Source organism: Mandrillus leucophaeus, unplaced genomic scaffold (genome assembly GCF_000951045.1).
Source record: "Mandrillus leucophaeus isolate KB7577 unplaced genomic scaffold, Mleu.le_1.0 Scaffold181, whole genome shotgun sequence".
Lineage (NCBI taxonomy): Eukaryota > Metazoa > Chordata > Mammalia > Primates > Cercopithecidae > Mandrillus > Mandrillus leucophaeus.
Window position 1 is genome coordinate 193,844 of NW_012101821.1, and position 19,085 is coordinate 212,928.

The 19,085-nt window shown below is 36.7% G+C and overlaps 1 pseudogene; it reads right to left on the bottom strand.

Annotated features, from left to right (window-relative positions):
• Positions 1-4,810: 4,810 nt before the first annotated feature.
• On the bottom strand, positions 4,811-5,453 carry LOC105537902 (annotated as a pseudogene).
• Between the last annotated feature and the right edge of the window lie 13,632 nt (positions 5,454-19,085).

Consider the following 19,085-nt stretch of genomic DNA (forward strand, 5'->3'; position numbering starts at 1 on the left):
GTTCTGGATGTAGATCAGTTAAAGACTTTTGAATGCTTAAATATTTAGAACTTAAAATTTAAAACTAAAACAAACAAATAATCAAATACTAAAGGCAAATTGTAACCTGGGGAATAGGTGAATAAAGTATGACCAAAAAACTGACACCCATAATACATAAAATGTGAGAACAAATATAATGTGCTACTACTGTATCAATAGATATAAAGATAATGAAAATAAGCAGACTCTATCAAAAATAATAAAAATTATAATACAATGACTAACTAAGAAATGTATGGAAAAAATTTCAACTTCACTAGAATCAGAAGAGAATGTATGTTCATACCGACTGAACAAAGGTCAAAGAATAAAGGGCACACCTGGTTTACCAGAAAGATTTAATGCAGATTTATGTACTTTAAGATCATATTTGTGGCAAGCTTGAAAAAATTATGAGATTTTGGAATAAAATAATAATGAGCTTTGGGATGTCAGAAGAGAATATTATGTTAGGCTGGAGTTACAAACATGAGTACAGAGGTTAGAGCAACAGAAATTAGATTAAAAATCATTCACATGTCCTGTAGCTCCTCAGGTATTAATAACTTTGTATCGCAAAGTATTTAAATATCATTTAGGGTAAGCTTAAGAAAGCGCCATTTTTTACTAACAGGAAAATTATTTTGACTGTTTGTACAACTAGTAAGATAATTTAAAAATCTAAATCTATCATTTAATGATAGATTTCTATACCTTTCAAGGCACTTAATAACTTTTTCTACCACAGGAGTTTCAGGATTCAATATTTAGAGGACAAGGAACAAAAAGTCTATTCAGTGACATGCCCAAGTGAGGTTTGAGCCCAACTCATCTGATTCTGCACGTGCCTGTGAGGCACAGACAGGGAGGGAGGTTGTGGGCCGAGGATTTGTTCCAAAATTTCTGAGCACATTTTCTTTAGAATCATTTTCATATGAAAATGCTCTGAAATAGTTTCTATTCCTCCTAAAATAATTATCTTAATCGTCTTAGTGCCAGAGCTGGCACATAGCAAGCACCCAGAGATGGCAGTATTCGCTTTCCATCTCAAAGAACTAAAGTATTTAAATAAAACTGTCACTTCTTTCAGTGAAAAAAGTATAGACTTAAGAAACATCATTGTAGAGCAATATTGTGGATGCTGCATTACTCCTCACTGTTGAAATAGGAAAAACAAAAACAGAAACAAAAAACAATCTTTATCTAACATTTAAAAATAGTTCATTACAGGCCGGGTGCGGTGGCTCAAGCCTGTAATCCCAGCACTTTGGGAGGCTGAGGCAGGTGGATCACCTGAGGTCAGGAGTTCAAGACCAGCCTGGCCAACATGGTGAAACTCCGTCTCTACTATAAATGCAAAACTTAGCCAGGTGCGGTGGCAGGTGTCTGTAATCCCAGCTACTAGGGAGGCTGAGGCAGAAGAATCACTTGAACCCTGGAGGAGGAGGTTGCAGTGAGCCAAGATCATATGACTGTACTCTAGCCCAGGCGACAGAGTAAGACCTTGTCTAAAAAAAAAGAAAAAAAGAAAAAAAAAAAGTTCATTACAAAATTTAAAAAGGATTGGATTATTAAAGCTGTCACTGGCGCATCTAGTTTTCAGCTTGTTTATTTATATAGTAATCTTAAAGCATTACTCTTGTACAGAATCAAAAAGTTAAATAGAAGACATTTTAGATACTCCATTTAGATGAAAGAATTTTCTGAAAGGTGATGCTGTGTTTAACTCTTCTGGAATTCAGACGGGAAGATTCTGAGTGATATTTGTCCCAGGAAAGAGTTGCGGAGGGAATCAAATGTGTTATTTGAACAATTTATATACACTAAGTAGACAGTGTTGGAACGGACCCCAAGTCAACTGTTTCTGAGATGTGTCTCCCACCTTTCCTGTGTTAATCCCTCACAGCTCCATTTCCCAGGCTGTTCCTTGCCCTCTGCTACCTGTGGTCCTCACTGCCATGCTTCATGTCTCAGATTTGTCCCTTCTCCAGATGCAAACTTTTGATTCAAATTTCTTGAGTCCCTGCTTCATGATTATTTCAACACACACACACATACACACACACACACACAAACACACACACACACACACAAGGACTAGAACAAGTCTTGCCTTACATGAAAACAGCATAACACATTATCTATTTTAGGGAATACATGACTATTTTAACCTCTGCCCACACTTAATGCAAAAAAAAAAATGCTTCTAATAGTGAAAATTCAGGCACTGGGGGAAGTCACTGTTAGAAATAAGTACATGGAAAGCTTTGGATGTGTGTAATTCACAGTGAAGAAGGCTGAGCCTGAAAAGTAAGCCAAGTAAGCCAAACCTAAAAGTAATAAAGTAATAAAGATATTTAAACTGCATAATCGCCACAGTGTCTTGAAATAAGATGATCAGTTTCGCCTTCTCGCTTTCATACCATCCCCACTCTCAGAGGCCATGTCCGTGCTTCTCCAATACCAGTGTACCAGGGGATCTGGTAAAATAAGGCTCTGGTTCAGTAGATGTAGGTGCTGTCTAAGGCTCTACACTTTTGCTTTGTTTTAACTTTTTATACAAATGTTTAGGATACAGATTGACATTCTTTTGTAAATGACGATTTTACTTTTCCTGAAATAGGACATATATATATCCTGATAAAACAGAATGAAAAGTCTGAATTCACTGGAATTCCTGTACAAGGTGCCAAAGCTCCACACAGTAGCTTCTTTCAGCTATTTTATTATAGGAATAGTGTTCTGTGGGATAAGAAATACACTGGTCCTAACTGATTTTCAATCCCCTTTCTCCAGTGGGATAAAACACTTTCACAAAGAGCTGTCCTGTGGAGAACTCCCAGTTTTCTAGCTTGCAACAAAGTGACTAGAGACAAATGGGGACAAAAAAGGAGGAAAACTAACACTGAAGCAATCATACTTCTCATGTCTCTGAATAGAGAAGTATGGGGAACCTTTAGCCATAGGAAATTAAAAATATCCAAGTTAATTACACAGTTCATTCACTATTAGATAGATTATTTTCGCTTAAGATTTTAACCCCTCTCCAAATCAACAATTGTCTCAATCCAGCCATGCTTACTAATAAGTGAAATGCACGAACATCCCAGACATATACTTCATTGAGTCTCTGCATTCGGTACCCGGCAGTGAAAAAGTACGCTTTCCCAACAAGTCAGTACTGAAGACTGAGAACGAAAACTGCAACTAAAGAAGGATACTCTGTTACCCTGGAAATACATTATCCACACTTTCCCTACCCTCACACTAGAATACAGATATCCTCCCAACTTTTCATCTCCTATGTTATCTTTTCCTGGGAGATCTATCGTTTGATCTTTTACTACAAGGGTAGAATATAGGTTAAGATCACCAAAATTCAATTTTACGTGTGGTACAAGGAAAATAGAATGCTATAAAATTAAACCTCATCACCCTGGTAGGGATGCTGGTGCTTTTATGCAGAGTCTTTACTGCCAATAAGTGATGCTGTCTCCCAAGGAACAGCTCTACAGAAAGTTTTTGGGTTAGTGTTTCCCCCAGCTTATTTCTGCAATGGAGAAAGGCAATTCCATACCAAAACAAACAAACAAACAAACAAACAAACACACAAACCTGGAAAAGCTACAGATGTTATCCGATACTTTAATACCAACAACACAGATATCTAAGGAGACAAGATGTAAGAAAAAGAGTTCATGAACAGCCCAATAGAGGCCAAATTCACAAATGGAGATTTTAAAGCTCACTGAGTAAAATTTTCTGGATCCAAACAAGTACCACATTACTTTTCAGTTCTCAATTCACAGAATTAAGAGCGCTTAAACTGTAAATTTTGTCCTGTCTCCCTATTTAGGAAAATTTCCCTCTAGAATCTACGTAAAAGTAACTGACACACCTGCAGTATGTGACATGAGAGATGTTCTCAACTCTTTTAAAAAGTGAAAGTCACTTTTTATAACCAAAAATGAAAAAGGTGCTATAGAGAGAAATAAAATTTCACAAAAGTACAAAAGCAGAGACTGGCTGAAATCTGTAACTTTATAAGTAAGAATAACCCAGTCTATAATTAACTCCTCCATAGTGAACAATCTGCTACACATTCCCCGATGAGGAGTGACCCTAGCTTACCACAGTGAAACCTGCCACAACTGCAAGGCCAGAGTTCTGTCCCTTTTCTAGTTCTGTGTGGGCGAGATAATGCCACCTACTCCAAGGCAGTTAGAGAGACAGGTGTGTTCGTGGGAGTTTCTCTCACCAACCTGCTAACTCAGCAGGAGTAAGTTCACCCAGATGAGCTCTGGTCTCCAATGTGTATCTGCGCTTAATTTTATGAAGTATCTAAGTACCATTCATTAGTTAATAAAAAAGAATAGAGAACTCTAGACCAAGTAAACTTGAACTAAAAATGTGAGGAGGGATAGCAATTACATTAACAACACTTTCTTTAAAAAGTAGAATTGCTTTCTTTTGAAATCAATTACAGTGGTGAGACGTATTTTCTTTTCAGGTGCCCCACAATGGCACATAGCTTTACCTGGCAAATCCTGCCAACTTCCAAGTCCCAGGATACTGACCAGAATACTGCACATGGGAAAGCATTACCTCCCAACGGTGTGGAGAAGAGCACATGTCACCACTGGGTGATGAGAAAGTTGACAGAGACTCTAGGCTTCACAATGCCAGACATGGTTGGAGAGCTTTCCTTGTTCTATTAGGAAAGTTCATGAGGAAGCTGTGAATATGATCAGTCCAGAGAAGTAATACTCTTATTTTCACTGTCAAAACTTCAGAAACCCTCCCTGTAGGCTTGCCTCTTGAGTGCACTGCACATGAACACTTCCATAGGGAGAACATTCAGCTCTTTCAGGGTCGCATTCCCCTTTCCTGTGGTCTGTCCATAAAGCTCAAATATCTCACGGAGCTTTTCTGCATTGATTGTATCTGTTCTGTCAATTTTGTTACCCAAGATAAGGATTGGCACATTGGATATTGTTTCATCAGTCATTAAAGCATTAAGCTCAACTTTGAATTCCATAAGGTAAGAAAGATCTGCACAGTCCACCAGAAAGACAATCCCATTCATTGCTGGGAGACAATTTTTCCAAACCCCGGCATGCTTGCTCGTGCCGACCAAGGTGAAAAGTTGTAAAAGTCATTCCAGCAATTGTTAGCTCTTCTGATGTCAGATGTAGTGCTGGAATATGTTGGCCCAATCTGTCATCTTTGATCATGTGAAGAAGAATTGTTTTGCCTGTATTGTTTAAACCTAAGAACCCAAGTTTTCCAGATTTCTTGTCAAGTCCTAGGAACTGGGGCACACTGCTGAAGCCTCGGTAGATCCACTCAAAGATGAAAGACATTGTAAATGTTTACCAAGGCCCAAGGGGCTCCTCCAGCAAAATGGCAGGTGACTCAGACCCTCACTCAGAGCACACAGACCAGCTACTTGCTGAATGTATGGGTCCTACATTTTTAACTAGCTCCCAGGTGATAAGATACTACTAGCCTCTTGACCACATTTTGAGTGGCAAGATACCATGAGACATCAGAATGTTTTATGCTTGGGAATTAGACATCTAGGGCTTATCTAAATCAGTGTAACAGGCAGTGATGGGTGCTTTGCCCTCCAAGAATTAAGAAGAAAATACGTTATATGAAAGATTTTTTAAACCTATTGTTAATTTTTTTCTACTTTACCCCTCTTCCCCAAAATATTTCATCATGACTAGATAAACTCCTCATTTGGAATAGAAGGTTCTCCATGGCTAGCCAAACAATCACAAACTACTAACTTCATTCTCACCATATAAAACTGTACTCATTTGCTAAAACATTCATTTTTAAAATAATTCAGCATTTTTAATCTAAACAGTATAGTTCAGTATAGTCCAGGTCTCTGCCTGGACTTTGCTAACCCTGACTTGCCTTTTCTGCTCCTTCTGAAAAACTGCCTTTGAGAATTAGATCATTTGCAGTCACTATATGCCATATGATCTGGTGTAGCATAAATTAATCACCTAACATTAAGGGACTTATTCTTTTATCACAACCCGAAAATTAGCTGAAATTTTTAGAGGAAAAATTATACCATTGCAAAAAGTAAAACCTGTTATTATCTTGTTCATTAACAACTTCAGAGCAGCTAAGCCCTTGGCTGTCAATTAGGCTTTCTTTCTGTACGTTGAAAAATATCTTCTCAATATTATATATAGAATTGTGGTTAAGAGGGACTGATCTGCCCTCACCTTGCCTTGGGTGACATCAGTCGTCCATGGCTGCAGCCGCTGACATCATGCAGTCAGGTGAATGCAAAGGAGCATCTGCTTCATTGTGGAGTCACTGGGGCCAAGTCCTTGATGCCAATTCTGGCACCAAAGCCAAGGGCATTCAGAAACCAAACCCCACACCCTTTGTCAACTTTCCCATGAAATTCTTAGCAAATCTCAAAAACAAATGTAAATTTTCAACAATGTTAGAAGCTAGGACTATTGATCAAAGATATGCCAGATTTCAGAAGGAATTTTTAAGCACAAAGTACAGATGAAGCCTTGAGGCAGAGTAGCAGGACAAGAGATATTGGGAAAATAACATATCTGTCTTCAACAGTGCCCCACACACGGACACTGCACAAGCAGAAGGAGGCAGCCATCACTCAATTCAAGAAAACAGATTTATTAGGTAGCCAGAGGCATATTTTTCCCACCCCATGACTTAACCCCAATAGTCCTCTGAAAATATGGCAAGCCGTATCAGTTGCCTGCCTAACAGCAATTTCCTTCTCTCACTGTGATAAATGTTAAAAATGTGAATCACTCTCTTTCTCAGGCTCTCTTGCAGCTAAGGGTAAAAATGAATCACTCTCTTTCCCAGGCTCTCTTGCAGCTAACCTGATTTGACCAATGAGACAGAAGGTATCTTCCAAGGAAAGCTTTCTATGTGAGAATGGGAGCAGCATTACGTCTCCACTACTGTTTCCTTTCTGTCTTTGTAAACAACTCTGTGAAGCTGAAAGCAACCTGCTGAGGACGCTGAGCAAAAGAAAAAGAGATTGAGCTGCTGATAAGCCTCTTCTTCCTCTAAGTGCTCCCTGGGTATTGTGTTTATTACAGCTGAAAGAAGTGATAGCGATATAAAATAGCTTGAAAGAGTAGGAGAGGGATTATGATAGTGTACATAATATAGCTTGAAAGAGTGAGTGATGATGTGACTTATGCATACTTGATCCACTTTTGCTTATAGACAAAAGGATTCCAGCAATATGGTTCCTGGAAAATCACCCTCTTCTGCTTTCAAACAAATTGATCCTGAGTCAACATTTTTGGCACCTCTATGTAGTGCTAGGCAACTGTGATGCTAGACTGTGTGGGGCTCTAGATACAGGTGAAAATAATGGATTTTATTTTGGCTCTATTGGAATGGAAAAACCTAAGGTTAGCATCAAGAAGCCCAGGCCAAAGGCCACAGAGTGGTGGATTCTGAAAGGAGATTTCTGGACATCTTAAGAAGGTAGGTTTTGGTTCTGCATGAGTGTACCTCTTCACTCTGCCCCACAAGAGGCCAAAGGATTTGTGCCTTGGAGATCTATAAAAATCTCAAGAAGCCACTTAAAGAAGCCCAGGGGAGCCCAGTAAAAAATACGAAGACGAAGGCAATGAATAAAAATGCACAACTAGTAAAACAACTGCTGAAGGAGACAGATGACATTTTGATTATAAAAATAATAAAAAATAGAATACTTATGAAGATTTCAGCGAAGCTCTAAAGAGACATCCTGGGGTAAAAATAATAATTTCCTAAATAAATAATTCAGTAGTAAAGTGAGGAAGAGTGACCTGTATAGGGAACTAAATTAGTAGGCTTTGCAGATCAAGTGCAAATGTATTTTTAAATGAATATCATTTTAGACACAAATCATGAAGGAAAGCATAGAAGATTTAAGAAGTGATAGAAGCGCCACAAGGTAAAAAGGGAACATATTAGGGGAAGAAAATAGCAACAACAACAAAAAAAAGCTTACCTAGGCTTATGAAAGACCTGAGTCTACAGGTAAAGAGGATGTTAGAGTTCAAGATTGATAAGAAGACATACATACCCAATGTATCCAGGTACAATGCCTGAGCTCCTAGGTTTATGCGAAAACTTAAATGTTGCTGTGGTTTGGATGTGATTACCCCCACTCCCTGCCAAAACTCATGTTGAAATCTGATTCTCACTTTGGTAGTGTTAGGAGGCGTGGCCTAATGGGAGGTGTCTGGTTGATGGGGGCACTGCCTTCATGAATGCTTTCTCCAGTGAGTAAGTGAGGTCTCTTGTGGGAATTGGTTAGTGTCTCCTGAGTGTCTTTTTGCATGTGCTCACTCCCTCTTGCATTTTCTGCCGTGAGTTAAAGCAGCACAAGACACTCACCAGATGGGCCGCTCAATCTTGAACTTCACAGCCTCCAGAATTGTGAGCCAAATTGAGCCAGAATTGTGAGCCAAATAAATTATTATCTTTATAAATAACAATAAATTATTATATTTATAAATGACCCAGTGTCAGGTATTCTGTTATAGCAACACAAAATCAACTAAGACAAGTGTTAAAAAATATTTTCCCCCGAAAGAAGAAGAATTACACTTCTCATTCACATGACTAGAAACTTTAAGACAGTAGATGAGGACTACTGATAACCAAGAGGGAAGACTGTACCTAAGGAATCCTGTCCTTAATTAAAACATCATGCACATTACAAGGCATAGGACAACATCTAATGATGTGCAAGAATTTTAAAAACATGTTGGCAATGTATCTCAACTGAGGGCAACACCTGAGAAAGAATTAATCAAACAATAAATGAAACTGAGCAGAATCCTCAAGATTGAGAAAGTGGAAAGGATACAGTGAGATTGAAACTGGGTTTCTGCTAATCTATACAGCACATTTGAGTGTGGAAATAAAGACCACCAGAGTCAGCACACGTGAAGACTATTTATTCAGCACTTCCTGCAGCAAGGGAATCAACTACCATCACTTGTGTTCGACAGAAACTCAAAAGCAGGCAGAGGAGTGGGAGAACTTTATAGTGGAGAAAAGAAAAAGGGAAAAGTTCAGGTATGCCCTTATTGGAGGCTGTTCGAATGGGAAGCCGTAGGCAGGCTAATTAGAAGTGCTGCATCCTATATAATTGGTTAGGGAAGCATATATGACTTTCCTTGGTTGACCTTAAGTTTCCAGTGGGACAGAGAGGAATTAGAAAAGCTTTCAGTTATTGACGACGTCCTGGCCATTTTGGGCCAACTGCTACAGGGGCTATGGTTTGGTTTCTTGAACTGGTTGTTGCAGACAGCATGTCATGCTCATTGAAAGAAGTCAGGCACAAAAAGTCACAATTGTATGATTTAGTTTATATGAAATATCCAGAACAGATAAATCCACAGATACAGAATGCAGATTAGTAGTTTCCAGAACCTGAGTGGGGGAAGAGGGTAGAAATAGGAATGAAGGTTGATTGGTTAATAGGTACAAGGATTCTTTTGGGAGGATGAAAATGTTTCATAACTGGATAGAAGTGGTGATTACACATCATTGTGGATGTACTAAATGCCACTGAATTTCCACTTTAAAATGATTATCTTACGTGATTATTACCCCTGGAAAAAAAAAGCTTCAGAGATAATATTCTAATCACCAGGAAATTGAGGAACATTCTCCTAACACTCATATCAAAAGTAAAATTACAATCTATTGAAATGCAATAGAAATTAAATTATTTCATTATTAGAGGGAAAAAAGACATAAATTAAGAGATTAAGTACATAGTACCTAAATAACTTAACGTTAAAAAGTACAATGTAAACCAAAGAAATGAGGAAGGCAGTAATTAATGAAGATAAAGGATGAAATTAAATAGAAGACAAAAGCTGGTTTGATGGAAAGAAAAAACAGATCAAATGTTTGAGATCTTTATTAAAGACAATATAAATATACATGATTTGAAATGATAAAGGAGATGTGTCAAGTACTTGGAAGGGGTTTCAAGCAATCCCTCTTCTGAGTATATACCCAAAGGAAATGAAATCACCACCTGATAAAGATGTTTATGCCCTCACACCCATTGAAGCATTATTTGCAATAGCCAAGATACAGATATGGAAACAACCTAAGTAATTGTTGACAGATGAATGGATATAGAAAATGTGATATACATCCACTATATATGTGTGTGTGCATGTGTGTGCATGAGTGTGTGTGTGTATATCTATATAGACATTATTCACCCATTTAAAACAAAAGAGATTGTGCCATTTTTGACAACATAGATGAACCTGGAGGACATTATGCTAAGTGAAATAAGCCAGATGCAGAAAGGAAAAACACTGCATGATTTCACTTACATGTGGAATTTAAAACAAACTAATAAACAAAACTCCAATAAATAGAAATAGAGAGTAGAATGGTGGTTACCAGCAACAGGGACATAAGGGTGGGGAATGGGGAAATGTAGGTAAGAGGGCATAAACTTGCAGTTATGTAGGATGAGTAAGTCCAGAGAGCTAATGTGCAGCATGAGGACTGTAGCTAACAATATTGTATGATACACTGGAAATTTGCTAAGAGTAGATTTGTAAGTACTTTTACCACAAAAAATAACTACGTGAAATGATAAATATATTAATTTGTTTGACTGTAGTAATCATTTCACTATGGAATGTGTATATCAAAACATGCTGTTCACCTTAAATATATATCATTTTTGAGTGCTACTTTAATACCATAAAAAATAATTTTAAAAAAGAGTGCTACTTCAACAACTAACAAAAAGAGAGAAAGATAGAAACAGATCATTGCCTAGGAATGATTATTTTCTAGCACAATAACTCAAGGCGAAATAGAAAACTTAATAGACTAGTTGCAGAGCAAAGATTCTTTGGTTTGCTCATTCAACACATGTTTATTTAGCACCTACGCTATTACAAGCATTGTTGTAGAGAGCAAAAGAGATAAAAATTTGGAAAAATCATAGAAGATCTACCACTGACAAAAAAAAAATTCAAGATTAATTGAGTCTGACTTTAAGGGAATGATATTGATAATGTTTAAATTAGTACACCCCTAGAAAAATTATCCCTAATTTACTTAGCAAAGCAAAAATAAATTTTGATAAATATCAATAAAGATGTTACAAAATAAGTAATTCAGTCCTCAAATAAGCTAAATATCAATCTTTCTTGTGGTTACATATACAAAAATTTATACATACAATATTAACCAACAAAATTCAGTTCTGCAGAAAAGAATAATGTGTTCCTCCCTAAAATAATAAATGCAGATTCATTGAAATTACCTAGGAATCTTTTCAATGTAATTGTATTCAAAAATGAGGGAGGCCTGGTATGAAACAGCTGGTGGAAGCACAATTTCATACGGAAATAAAAATGACTTTTATGGATATGGGTATAAGACTGAATACAAATCTCAACACAATTGTAAAAGGGAAATTTTAATAAGAACTGTTGTTGAAGGCACAAAAGCGGAGTAAAATGTTCTCATTTTCTCATCTAATTTAGGGAAATCGAGAGACTTTCATTAACTGATGCTACTAATATTGAGAGAATTTAAGTTGACATATGGTATTAAAACATACTGAGGTAAGCACTGCACTCGGAAAATAAAGGTAGAACTTATACTATCTTGCTTTTAAAAGGAGGGGGGAGGAAAATAGAACAGCCTGCCCTGACAGTGATTGAACTCATGATCTGGGTCTGGTCTGTGAAGAAGTGGCAACCCAAGTCAGCCTCTTGACTTCGGAACAGGGGCGGAGAATGCCTGGCATAAGCCTCTCATGTTTGAGAATATAGAAGTAGTAAATCAAAATGTAAGATCAGAAATGAGAAATTTAGGAAATGTAAAACAATAGAACTGGTAGGCTTTGAAAGAAAAAAGGATCATGTCTGTTTAGTCATTAAAAGAGACACAAAAAAAACTTGAAATGAGAAAGGAGATAAAATAATCCATAAGAAGGGTAAAAAATGTGATATATTTCATGCTACTATGCAAATTTCTTTTCGTAATCCTTTCAGTTAGATATTCTTATTTTGAGTAACTTGTCTAGGGTCACACAACAAATCAAGACTGCAGCCTGGAATTAATGTTGGCTGGATGGCCATAGAGTTATATTCTAAGCAGGTTTGACAGTTTTTCTTTATTTTGTGAGATGTTAAAACTGTGATGTAAAAATGGAGATGGATTCTATAATGAATGAGTTTGGGGAACGTTGTATATTCTATTATCCTTTTAGAGACTGATATTGTTGATTAGCAGATTAAAGGTTCAGTGTCATAAAATAAAGAAAATTGTGCAATTTGGCAAAACTGTATTTCCAGGAACTTTCAGTTATGCTGTACTTTACAAGAGGAACGTCATCACAAAACAATTGTCATAGCATAATGGAAATATATTTTCAAATACTCAGCTATTTAAAAAGACATGGTTCTCAAGAGTCTTATGGGTGATTTCCTTCAAACTTTCAAGTAACATGTAGTATTCATATAAATAAACCATTCCAGAGCATAGAAAGAATTTAAATGAACCATCTCAGTGAACTTAGCCAAGCTTTTTAATCAAAAACTGACAAAGACTGTTCTATAAAAGTATAGACAAATCTCTCTTATAAATAAATGGATAAAAATTTAAATCAAATACCAGCTAACTTAATCCAACAGTGTATAAAATAGAATATGCCATGAGTAAATCTAAATGTTAAAAAATTACTATTAGAAAAATTTGATAATCTACATCATCATATTAATAAACCAAATGCCAAAGAGTTTTGATAAAATTTCATACCACATCTTTAAAAAATATTTTAGTAGCATAAAAATAGGTATATATTTCTTCAAAATGATAAGAATATGTATATATATGAAACCAAAGCCTACACTAAATTTAATTATAAACTTCAGACAGAGTCTATTTAATTCAGGGTTCAAGAATTACTAAAGCAATTATTGTGATTCAATATCATTCTGGTCTATTAAATAAAATTAGGAGAGCAATTTTAATTGTATTTAATTAGAACAAAAGAATAATGCCATCAGAATATATAAACAAATATTTTATTTTTATGTAGGTAAAAGTTGGAAAGAACTTCAGTGTCCATCAAATAAAGATTGGTTTGGTGAATTACAGCGCAATCTCATAGCCATTAAAAATATTTTTTTTAAATACTAAAACTCTTCTTGATATTCTTGAAATTTCTTGATAACATATTGCAATGCAAAAATGTTAGTTATGAATTCACTCATTGAACAGACATGTGCCAAGCCCTGTCTTACACAATGGAGATAGAAGAGTTAAAAAAAAAAAAAAATCTCTGTCCTCAGGGAGTTTATATTCTAGTGAGGAAATGCAGAAACACAGATAAAAAAGGTAAATATATCTTTCTATTTATTTTCATATTTATTTAACCTCTCAGAGAATAATATGCCTAAATACCTAAAATATTATGGTCAGTTTGATCTTGATTTTCATTATTAATTATTTAACATAGAAATATATAAAAGATTAGAAGCATAAACATCAAAATATAAAGTGTGGTTATCTCTGAACATTATAATTATAAATGATTTCATAGTTGACATGTCTTTCCTGTTTTTCAAAAATAATTTCTACAATGCATGTGTATCCCTGCAGAAATATAAAATTTAAAGTCCAACATAAGTCATCACAATTTTTCATTCTTTTTTGATTTATTTATAACAGAGAATGCTCATAATCAAATGGCCTGTGTTAGACAAAAATGGCAATAAAGACCAATTGTAGTGTGATTTATCTGTATTATGTTGTGAGGAAAGCCATACCAAAGTTAAATTTGAAATTTGTGCTGCTCTGCAATTAAAATAAATTATATATAATCAAAAACAGTAAAGATTAAGATCAACTGCTAGTTACAATGGTATCCAAACCATACCCTGCCCCCAAACACCATGTTGTAATTTGCTAAGCTGAAAGAACAAACATATATTATTTGTAGAGCTAGACATATCATTATCTGGATAAAAGTATGTGCACCAACCCTGTAAGGTATAATCCAATACATTGCTACATAGCTGAAAAGCCAAATTCACCTCATTCTTATCTCCCTGACTCCTGTTTATGAGCAAATTCCATTAAGAATTTTGTGTAACCATAACCTTGGAAAGAATATATGATGCCTTTATTACTCATTTGCAAAGAGTTCTGTCCAAGTGCAGTTGTTCTCTCTGTTATATATTCTAATATTTTGAAATGTTACAGAGAATAACAACAGCAGTGTTTCATAAGAAAGATGGAAATGTATGTGCCCTGTGCCACAGTAAAATACAGTAGTTACGTGGTAAATGAAAAAGGAAGAGTGGGTTGGCACCTGTAGGGAGAGAAAAAATTCAATAACATATTCTAATGGTTCCTTCTATCAGCAAAATAAAGGCAATTATCTTGACAAATCACATGAAAGAAGTTGTATTCCCTGAGAGCAGAGGCAGACCAGCTAACTGTTGAACATGTCTCAGGTTTGGATTTGTGCTTCACATGGAATTAACTCCTTCTTTCCCCACTCCCTCCCTATTTCCATTCCTCTCTTCAGCATTGATTTATTGAGAACATACTATGACAGACAAGCACTTACTGAGCACTCACAATGGCAAACAGGTTCCACATACAAAGATTAAAAGAGCATTGCCCTTACCTTCAAGTAATTCACATTCTAGTTGGGAGGCTAGTATTGGAAAAAAATATTTCAATAATTATATATTTTAAAATGTTTGTGGGTATTAAATAGAAAAAAGAAGGTAGGAATTAACAGTATCTGGGGGTAGGGGAAAGTTTGATACAGAGGTTGCTACCAGACTGTGATTTCCACTGTTCTGACCTTTTAAAGAGCACAGATCAATCAATGCCTTTCTTTGACAGGACAGACATGGCATATATGAACATGTAGCACTGTGTTTTTATCTTTTTTTATGTCTTTATCTGGTGGCATGGTTCCTGGCACTTCCTCATCTGGGAAGTCCTCCTCCAGCTTCACCCAAATCAATCCATGTAAATACCCATTCAGTATTAGCTGTCTAACATGCTGGTCATTGTTCTGGTCCCCAGGGAGCAATATGCTCTCAAGCAGATTCCATTCCAGTGAGAAGGACAATAAAAGGATAAATTAAAGAAGCTAAAATGAGAGTGACTTCAGTGTGGGAGAAATGACATTAGACCAAGGGGCCTGGAATGTCTCTTAGAGTAGGAGTTGGCAAACGCTGGCCTGCCACCTGTTTTTGTGAATAGAATTTACTTGAAACCCAGCCACGCTCATTCATTTACTTATTGTCTCCTGATGATTTCATTCTGTAATGGCAGATTGGGTAGTTGTGGTAGAAGCTGTATGACTCACAAAGCCTAATATTTTTACTATATGGCCTTTATCAAAAAAGTTTGCTGACTCCATTTGAGAGGAGAGAAATGGATGTTAGATCTGAAGCCCAAGTGAAAAGAACAAGTGTATTAGTCATCTATGACCACATAAGAGATTACCTCAAGACTTAGTGGTGTGAAACAACAAACCATTTATATTTTATTGTTTCAGTGGGTCAGAACCCAGGTGTGGCTTAGTCAGTCAGGTCCACTGGCCTGAGGTCTGCCACAAGAATACAAGCAACATATCAGCCAGTGAGCTGTCATTCTCTCCAGGCTCAGCGAGAAGAGGAAATGTTTAGACTCCCTCACAGGCTGTTGACAGGCATCAGAGCCTCCCTGCCTATCGGGGAGAGACATCATTTCCTTGCCACGTGGGCTACTCACAACAGAGCAGCTGACTTCCCTCAGACTGAAGGATTGGAAAATGTGGGAGTGAAAAGTAGACAGAACCCCAAACAGAAGTCACCTACACTCAAAAGGGACTTCTCACCAATTTTGCCACATTCTATTCACTAGAAGTTGAGTTAATAGATATAGCTGATGCACAAGAGGAGGAGTTACACATAGACGTGGATACCAGAAATGAGGACCATGGGAAATCCTACTAAAGGCTGACAACCACAAAAAGTCATTCGAGGAGGAAGAGCTTGGTTCAAGTGGCAGAAGTAAGTCTTCCGGGAACATTAAAGCTAGTGTCACTGGACCCTGTGGAAGGGAAGGGAGATAGGTCTGAGAGGTTAGACCTCGATTACGTGGGGATGAATAAATCATGGAAAAGAGATCGGACTTTATTCCAAGTGTAATAGAAGGCCATAGAAGACTTTAATCTGGACAGGTAACATGCTTAGGTTTATGTCTTTAAATATTTATTTGATTGAATCAACATAAAATAAACTTTACATATTTCTACATATTAACGACAATATTAAGACACTTTTTCCAGGGTAAATAGAATTGTGCAGAAAAAAAGAATAGAGAAGATGTATTTTGAAAATTCAACTGAAAGTTTCTAATGATCAGTTTTGAGTCAGAAGAAATATTCACTTCTTCCGTGAGCTATTTTCTGTTCACCTTTGTAATACCTGCAATTTTCTAAAAAGCATATCACTGTTTGCCTGTTGCTCACTCAACTGAGCAAATATTTTCTCCACAGTACAAAAGCTGTGGGAATTGTAGGTATGTTTAACTTAATGTTCACTCAGACGTGTTCACTCAACACTATGCATGAGCATAATATGTGGCTAATGCAAGTCCACTGTCTCTTTTCTAGCTTGTACTGTTATATCCTGTTTACACCAATTTTTGGACCTCTATGGAACCTCCAGTCTAATTGAATTATTACCTTTTCACTGTCCTCAACTTCCTTGTTACTTTACCTAAATTCTTTAGTCCCTCCTTATAGTCACGTCCCACCCTCAATGTTCTTGCCCCAGTCTTCATTGTCTCTCAAACTCTCCTGGTTGAATCCAACTTTCAGACTTTTCTCCATCTGCAGCAGGTGGATATGATTGCAGAAAAATGCATCACTTTGCTAACATCTCATTTGAACTTCATGACCACAAACATCACAGCTACTCAGCAATCCTCCCATTTTTCATTGTCCCATTGTCTCTCCCACTCTTTGAAAGGATTAGTTTACCCATTCCCTTCTCTCCTCCAACAGCCAAAACACCCTCCTTGCCCATCAATCTCAGCTGATTAGCTTGCATTATTTTATTGCATAAATAGGTGCAAAGAAAAGCGAGCATACATATCCACCCCCAAATCACCCCTCCTCTTAAGGTCAGTCCTTCCGTTTGTGCATTATACCCCATACGATCTTTTCTATTCATGGCCTTTGCTTTTGCAGTCATCTATTCACTCTATTGCATCATCAATTACATCCACTTTTAGACAATTCCCATTAACAACTTCCTTTGTCCCAGTGTCCTCTTCTAGTATTTTTCTGTTCTTTACAGCAAAGTTCATCAAAAAGGTTTATGCTATTCTCCACCTAGTTCCTTTGAATCTATTCTATCACTTTACCAAAAAATGCTCTTTTCGTAGTCACCCATGACCTTCATTTTCAAATTCTATAATCAGTGCTCAGTCATTTTCTCTTTCAATCCTTCAGAAGCATTTGTTTCTATTGATCAATCCTTCCTTCATGGAGTATATTTGAATTGGCCTCTGAATGTTCATGTTCTGATGGTTTTCCTTCTATTTCTCTGGTGACTCTTTTATTAGCCTTCTTTTGCAAGTATTCTGATTTTTACATGTTGTAAAGACACAAAGTTCAGTCCTCAATGCTCTTTTCTGTCTATATTTGCCTTAGCTGAATTCCTTCATTCCAGTGGTTTTAAATACTGAGTCGATGTGGATGGCTTCAAAACTTGTATCCTGTTCTTGATCTATTTTAAATTCCAGCATCCAATAATATTCCATTTCCACATGGTATTTTTAGTTGAACATGTAATAGACATCCCAAATATGACATGTTCACAACTGAAATATTGATTTGTTCCCTCCAAACATGCCGCCACAGGGCTTGCTATCCTCATCAATGGAATCTCATTTACCTATTTGTTACAGTCAAAACACTCAGAGTCTCCCTTGACACCCATTATTTCTTTTCCACAGATCTATCAGCAAATCCTGACAGCTCTGCCTTCAGAACCCTTCTCACATTCAGCAACTTCTTAACAACTCTACCACTACCACCCTTGTCCAAACTGCCAACTTTACTCACCCAAACTATTGCAAACTGACATCCCTGCACACACTCTGTCACCCCTACAATAGAGCTTGGGAATAAAAGCACAGATTTTGAAAGTGCATTGCAAGGATTTACATCCTATATCAGCCACTTACCTGTTGTATCACCTTGGGCAAGTTATTTGATGTCTTAGTGCTCAGTTTCCTCTCCCGTAAAATGATGAAGATAGTACATCTAACTCATAGAGCTGTTGTGAGAACTTCACAACATAATGTAAGTAAGGCATTCTGAATACAGTGTGGCAAATAATAAGCAATACATAAATGTCAGCCATTATTATTCTTATTTTTATTATTAATCTATTCTCTATATAGCTATAAGAATTATTTCTTAAAAAACAAATTATGCCAATCTCTGTTCAAAGTATTCAAATAATGTCCCCTTATATGTAGAATAAAATGCGGAATTCCTCCAGGCCTGTGTGAGTTGTCTGTCTGCCTGTCTGTCTCACATTTCACCCCCTCCAACCTTCCCCCTCACTCTCTCCCTGCACCCAATCTCCTTGCTTTTGCTGGAACATTCCAAGTATTCATTCCCTTTCGGATTAGAAACCTCCTCTCCAGCTATTAGAATATTAGAATGACTTGCTACCCTACTTTCAGCTCTTGACTTAATTCTTCTTGTTCTTCTTTTTTTTTTTTTTTTTTTTTTTTTTTTTTTTTTTTTTTTGAGACGGAGTGTTACTCTGTCACCCAGGCTGGAGTGCAATGGCACAGTCTCGGCTCACTACAACCTGTGCCTCCCGGGTTCAAGCAATTCTCCTGCCTCAGCCTCCCAAAGTGCTGGGATTACAGATGTGAGCCACCACGCCCGGCCGACTTAACTATTATTCTTATCATTTTTATTATTAATCTATTCTCTACACAGCTATAAGAATTAT